The following is an 8,496-nucleotide window of genomic DNA, read 5'->3' as shown; positions in this document are numbered from 1 at the left end:
AGTATTTAAGTAGTTCTTATACTGAAACCTAAATATTAAAAAAAAAAAAATACTAAAACATTTTTTTATAGGAATTTTAAGATAGTTATTATCGAAATGAAAATTTGTGATTTTAGGTATTTTGTTGTTATTAAAATAATATTAAAAATATCTTCGAGGACTTGAAAATTGTATATAATACATTGTTACATTTTAGTATTTTTTTATATGCAATGACATTTTCAAAATATTTAGATTTTTTCACAATATTTCCTATTTATACCGTACTCTTACCTAATTGTAAAATAAATTATTACAATGAAAATATTTAAATATAAATATATTATAAAATACTAGTAAAATACACTTAATACTATAGCTAGGAGCCTAGGATGAAAGACCGCCTCCACTTAGAATCGTTTTTCGTATTCAATGACTTATCATTGAGTTGAGATTTATCACACCCATTACCTACATTAATCTACTCAATGACGAGGTACAATCGATATCTACTGTACAGCAGCTAGCAGACTAGCAGAGTGGTTACCTACCTTTTATTTTATTGTATACCGACATAATTTTTTTATAAAAATCAAGGATAGTGTTGTGACACTATCACGAATTTATACTACTGAATCGGAATTTATGGATTTAAAAAATAACGTTAGCTTTTTTATCAGATTATTTTATTAATTATCAATTTTGCAAGTCATAAAATGGGTACACCCAAGTTGAGTATTAAGTCGGGTAAACATCCTTTTTAAGGGGCCGCTACACCAGCATTTGTTTTCTCTGTCTATCTCCCACATAATATAGGAACAAAGATACTGCGTATTTCCACGATTACGACTTTCTGGTTCAGTTTAGGGAAAAAGTATCTATTATATATTTTGTGAAGAAAGTATTTCCTGTGCATTGGCCGGATAGATTTTTAATATTTACAATTTTGAACAAATTATTAATGGTTAAAAATAATCGGAATTATTTTAAATTAAAACATGCTTTTATATTTATAAAAAATATAAATATTAAAAATCTATCCAGTCAATGCCCAGGAATTACTCTTTTTTATAAGATATATATTATTATATTTGCCCTAAACTGAACCAGAGAGTCGTAATTGTGGAAATACGGAGCATCTTTGTTCCTATATTAAGTGGGAGATAGACAGAGAAAACAAATGCTGGTGTAGTGGCCCCTTAATGTAATTTTTAAATTAAACATACAATAATAATTATATATATTATTTAAATACTTGCATATTATGACATCTAATCAAAAGAAACAGACAATTACAGTTCATGAAATAATTATACACGATAGAATTTCTTACGAATAATATTTTTGATTTATTATAAAATATTAAAGTTTTTATTGTCAGTTTAAATATCTAATTTTGTCAAAATTTGAACTTCACACGTCGTGTTTATATATTTTGATTTTTTTTTAAATTTTTTAGGTGGTAAGAGTTCGCATTTTTTTGTCACACTGGTGTATATTACACTCCACTTAATTGTTGTGATCTCGTTTTCTTTTCGTATCTGAATATGACAAACTAAATTTACTACGTAAAAATGGCTAACGTCAAACTCGTTTAATTATATAATTTTTGAATACGTAAGTGCATCTAACTACGTCTCTTCGTTATAAAATATAAATGCAAATTATTACGCGTTATAAAATAATAAGTCCTACCATTTATTCAATATAGTCGTCGTACAAACACTGCTATGAGTAGCGACATACGACCTTTGCCCACGAGATAATTATGCTGTAGTCTCCAATACATCGTTAAAATGGTAAAATAATAATAACGCTGTTAATATAAGAAGTACTATAACGTCTATAACTATACAGGCAGCTCGCCTAAATAACCCTACTACAAAAAATATTTCAATCAATGATTCCGGTTCGAGGTTCGAGCTATTCACTCAAAAATGACAATGCGAATAATTATATAGATGATAATAGAACAGAACAGATCAGTTAAAAAAAACCTTTCATTTTACTCCAATCCGGAATCCTGATTCTGTTTTAAATAAAAATTAAGAATTATTTGTAACTTAAAACTGTTTTTAAGTGTCAATATAAACTAAATCTGTCTGCACAGACCTTTACTAAACTTAAGTCACTCGTCAATTCGTTGATTGCCCTCCTAAATCAAGTAGTTTCTTGAGTTTCTTCACTTCTATATAAAATCAATGAATAATAAATTCATACACAAATAATTCATTATAAATTATACTCATCAATCTAAAAAAAAAAACACATTAATGAACTACAGAGTACAGAGTATGCTATCTCATAAAAATATACCCAGCTATAACTTTAATTTCTGAAACATATAATATTTTACTAAAATTACTTAAAAATTAATTTCCAACATTTTAAATAAGATTATTTGAATACTTTAAAAATTTCGTTGTGTTAGTAAATAATAATTTAAGCAATAGCAATGGTTTTTATTATACTTGATAATTTTTGAATTAACTATTACATAAAAAAAAAAAACAAGAATTTAGATGTTTAACCATTATTAAGTTTTTATAAATAACTAAAAAAGATTAGAATTATTTTTAAATTTGTAAAAATATTTAGTATAAATATCGTCTACTGTGATTCATTTTTGAATAACAAAAAAATAAAAGGTTAATTTAACTGATTTTGTGCATAAATTTACGTTTTCCCTATTTTGTATTTTTTTCCCGTTATTAAATAAGTTGGAAATTTTAATTTTTGATCTTTTTTTGGTACTTAAGTACCAACTAAATTCTCTGATTTCTTTGCCTATCGAAAAATATATTGAAGTTAGTTTTTACTTTTTAGTGTAAAAAATAAACACACATATTGACATATTGTTGTAAAATAAATAAATTAATTGCATAAAAATAAAAAAAATATATAATTAATTAAAAAAAATACTTAGAACAATTTTTAAAAATACCTAGGTTTAACTTTTTGACAAGGTTTTTAACATTTAATTAATTTTTTAACTGTTTATATGACACGTAAAATACCTTTTTTATTATTACAAGACGATTAAAAAAATGAAAATAACACGTGCTGATTAATATTTGTAAAAATAAGTCGCGCGTAATAAAATATAATAGTTTTATACACAATAACCTTATTTAACCAACACGGAGAATTTATTAAATATCCAGTTAAATTAGATATTTTATTAAAAACCATTTCATATACTTTAACGCTAACATATTATAATACATAAAGAATAAAGATATTGTATTATATTGTTGTATCTATAGATTCTAGTGTTCAATCGAATTCAATGCCAACATAATGTATTATACACGCTAAACACGCACGTGATCCATCTACTTTATTATATCTATCTATATCTTTTATTTATCTTTAATATACGCATTTATTTTTTACTTTCAAAATTAAATAAAATACAATTATTGTAATATATTATTTTTGTATTATGTAAAATGAGCTAAGTTATATAACGTGTTACCTTTATATTTAAACTCTAAGCTTATGAGTTATGACTATACCTAAATAAATTTGGGCAATATTGTTAACTTGAGGTATGAGGTACGATGTCGTAGGTACGTTTATCGTTTTGCATCCACTCCTTTAAAACCTCATTATTGACCATAATATGATATTTACATCAATACCTACCCCGGCGCTGTTTATTCTTAAAGTTATCAAACGATTACTAGACAATTTTAACAGAATTTACGGTCGGAAACACTTTTGTTTCATATTAATATTATATAATTATATCTCACCGAGATCTGTATGATAACCGTCCACCCTTACACACACACACACACACACTTACCGAACTCTGTGACAGCATCATGACACATTGCTAGTTATGCTACAGTACCGTTAAAAAACTACATATTATATTAACTTAGTAAATTTTTACATCTATATTTGATAACTTACATGCTAAAATGTATATAATATTTATATATATTATAAAATTGTGTCCCTTTGTCCCTACGTTATATCGTATATGACATTATCCAACAAAATATTTGAACAAATAAAACAACAATACTACTATTAGTGTTCAGTAATAATTTCATTAGTCATATACTCATATATTTCTATGCGTCATGACTATCGTGAGTATTCGTGACTATATATTATTAGGCTTAGGAGCATACGATTATATGTCTATAATAGGTACATGTATAATAATATTCTCATACACATTAAGAGTTTACATATTTTTATGTTACAAACAATAATATATATTATATGCCATATGAGTTATGTATAAATGTGTTTCTTTATACCATAGTTTAACCATGTTTCACTTATTGTGTCTTTTGTTAAAATTCGTCAAAATTAAGAAAATTTCAAATTATTTTATTCTCATGGTTTGAAAATTTAATACAAGGTTTTATATAAGTACCTATTTTCTCCTTACAAGAATTATAAAAAAAAGTTGAGTGTATTTCACTCGTAAAATTCTGATTTCTCATCAAATAATTTTAAAGTTTTTTTTAAAAATTTAATTCATAAAGTGTTTATCGTTTAATGTTTATAATGTTTAGAATAATTAAAAGCTATTTATAGTAAGTTTTAATATTTTTTTTTACTGTTGATAAAAAATTTTAAGCTTTGTAAAAAAATTTGAAATTGTAGTACAAGATTCCACATGAATTGTTCTTTTAATACTTATAATATACACATTTTGTATATTAAGGATTTTAAGTTATTAAATATTGACAAGCTTCGTCAATATTACGAAAAATTTTAAAATTTTACAAATTTAATAGAAGTGGTACCACTTAAAAAGTTCATACTGAAACCCAAAAATCTAAAAATATTATTTTTTTTAGATTTTTTTTTTTTGTATAGATAATCGTAATTCAAATTTTGATGAAATTGGATAATTAAATGAAGAAGAACCATTTTAACTTATTGTATTATAAATATTGTTGTTATTTTTTTCTTTTTTTTAAGAAAATTAGATTTATAACTGTGAAATTAAATTTAATATATAAAAAATAATGATTAATTCACACCATTAATCATTTTTTCAGCAGGATAAGTAAATTACTACAACAGATAAAACAATACATCATAAAATCAAATAATATTAATTCTTATACAAAATTAATTTTCTTAAAACCCAAGTAGGTATTTATAGTTTACAAGGTTTCTATTAAATAATTAAATATAATTATTTAATTTATAAATAACCTATTTTTTTATTTAAATTATTCAAAAAATTATTTTTTAGATTTTATATATTTAATTAAGTATAGATGGACTTAAATAATCTATTAAATGTTTACCAATATATTTTTTTGTGTAACAGGCTCTACATTTACACGTGTTAGTTCATTTACATTCATTTTTTTAACTTCGAAAATTTGGCAATTTCTTGTACAAAAATCTGACTAGAAGTACCTTCGTTAAATTCTATATAATTTTTTTGAATATTGGAATTATTAAACCACAATGAAAAATAGTTTTGTACAACGTTTGATAATTAATGCACACAATTATTTCAATATGTAAAATGGTACTTAACTTGTACATCTTAAAGCAAAAATCTTAAATACATAGCTAAATTATCCATTAAAACTAAGTACTTAACTCAATTTATTCTTATTATTTTTTAACAATCATAACAACTAAAACTAACATTTGTAACAATAATTGTTGTATGAATAAATTATTATTTCATTATTAATTGATTTATTTGGCAACCGTTATGGTATTTTTTTTTAAAGTGGTTCAAAGATATTATATTATATTTTGGTCTAAGAGTTAAGACCAAATTGATTTTTAGATAAAATTGTATTTCTTTCTAAAAATTATATAATAAGTCTAGTTTTAAATATTTTTAAATTTAAATGTCTTAAAAATTATAGAATAAAAAATTTAGCTTTAGCTTATTAGCACTTTTTCTATGTTACCTGATTTAAACAATTAAATAATAATGGCGAATAGAATAAAATTTTTCAAAAGTACATTGTGTTCTGCAAAAATTTAACTTATAAATTACAAATAAATTCTCAATCATAAGAATGAATACATACTTTAAAAGTCTCACGGATATTTTATCGAAACCTGCAGTGGTTTTTTATCTTTGAATTTCTATATACACATATAACATATTATGTTTAGTATTTTTGAGTTTGTAATTTATTTCAAATAAAGTATGATTTTTAACTTCTACGTACATCATATATTAATACATTATATTTTATTATTAAAATTCAATATAATTGTTATAATTCAGATATATGTACAAAATAAAAATAAATTGACTTATAATCAAGTAAATTTTAAATAATATCTAATCATAATTAAAATAGGTACTTAGAAATATCGCGATCAGAATATATTAATTAGATCGGTCGTGATACCAAACGTACACTGTACACACTTGGCTTGTTTAATTTTTCGTATTATAAGTATACATAATTTATACATTTTTTAAACAGAAATATACCTATATAATATTTGAAAATTGAGTAATTCAATCGTCAAATTTTGAGCTAAAACTGAATGACAGTTGGTATGTAATTTGTGCTTTCGTTGATTTCTGGTTATATTGTTAAGTACGCAATTAATGATGTAAAATAATTGTATAGGTGATGCGCATATACTACACAAAACCCAGAAGTCTATTAAAAAACTGTAAAAATTATAAGTTATAACAATAGTGATGCACAAAGACGTATGGCCTAAGTGCCAATTTTCTTTGGGGAATTTTTGTTATTAATGTGTGGCGTTATTATAAATTGATCAATGATATTTTGATATTACAATGACACAATAATATCATTATAAATTATAATTATGTAATGTACAGTTTTCATTTAAATAATTACGGTAAGTCGTATACGTGCTATTATAATTATATATTGTGTATTTTTATACCTACGTCATATTATATGTGTTTATATGTGTGTATACTTACACAAGTACAATCGCGTTTCGCGTAAAACGCAAAAATATATACAACGTTATAAAAAATGAATATTATCATTATGGTTGTATATACATAATTTAACACAGATTATTGCAACATGTTTATAGTTCATTTTAATAATTACAATATATTTATTTTTGAAACTTCTCGAACAATGATTTGAAATAATAATAGGTAGGTAATAACGATCGGTTAATATTATTACCGATATATCTTAGTGAAATTATTTTCATGAGATCGAATCAGACAGAAAAAAATTACTGTGCAGCACCTAGTAAAGATTACATAACATGACACAATTTGTTATTGAAGTAGCGAAAGAAAATCAACTTAATATTAAACTACGTATTTAGTGATGGATGCACGTACCAAAATCGCATTTCAACATTAACAGGCGGTTTGTTGATTTTATCAATTTTATCTGGTGTCACAATTGTACAAAAATTTCTTTTGGGTGGTTACACTCAAATGGCGGTTGACGCCTTGATGGTATGTATTTAATTATTTAGCGAACAATATTAGGCATAAAATAATGTATGTATCTACAGAGTGTATCTATATACAAAAGCGCTTTCACTAAAAAAAACCCTATGCTGTTCCATACATAGATAACACATAGTTTATTTAAATCATTATTATCTTCAGTAAAATATTGTAAATCTATTCACTCTGGATATAAAATGGATGATCCACTAAACTATAATGAGTAATATAAAAACAAAAACATTAATGTAGAACTATACAAACAAAATTTATAAATTAAAATTATATGGCAATTGGTGAGTACCTATTCCCTCTACTAAGGAACAGTAAACAAAGTGTAGTTAACTTTGAAGGGTTATATAACTATACTCATAAAAAATAAAAGGTTAGGTTTTTAACAATTAAAAATGTCTATGGAAATAGTCTATCATTCATTTTTTTATGATTTTAAACAATGTCCACAATGCTATTTATTTTACACTGAAAAATAATTGCAGCTAAATATTATTTTTTAATTATTATTTTGTGACTAATATAAAAACTTATTTTATACCAGAACATTTGCTTAAAAGTTAAGTATTTACTCGTAGAACAAACAAATATTACTAAAGTTATTTCTGACTAAAATTATAATTATTTTTAGAGATTAAAAATATTATAATACTTGTATTTTTTATATTCATTAAATTGTAATTTGTTTATTGCATTATTTAAAGAGTTGTTAATCCAAATAGTTATTTGTTCAAATAGTGAAACAAAAGATTATCGTTATTGTTACTGTTTTTTTTTTACGAGCTATTGTGATAGCTAATGTTGTTTTTATTGTATGTTCATAATATTGTAATTAATTGTGACATTTATTAATGAGGCAGTTTCTTGGTTATTTATTCTGATAAGTGATAATTAAAAATAATAATACCAAAGGTATTCTTGATTATTATTTTTTATTATATATTTTATTATATTGTGACAATGAAAGTTGTGTTCTACCTATATATCGTTTCAAACTTTCAAATAAAAACAAATTTAATAATTTTTTATAACACAGAAAACTATTATGGTTTGTAATATTTTTCAAAATTCTATCTCCTTGTATTTTA

Source organism: Rhopalosiphum padi, chromosome 3 (assembly GCF_020882245.1).
Source record: "Rhopalosiphum padi isolate XX-2018 chromosome 3, ASM2088224v1, whole genome shotgun sequence".
Classification (NCBI taxonomy): Eukaryota; Metazoa; Arthropoda; class Insecta; order Hemiptera; family Aphididae; genus Rhopalosiphum; species Rhopalosiphum padi.
This window is presented reverse-complemented; position numbering follows the sequence as displayed.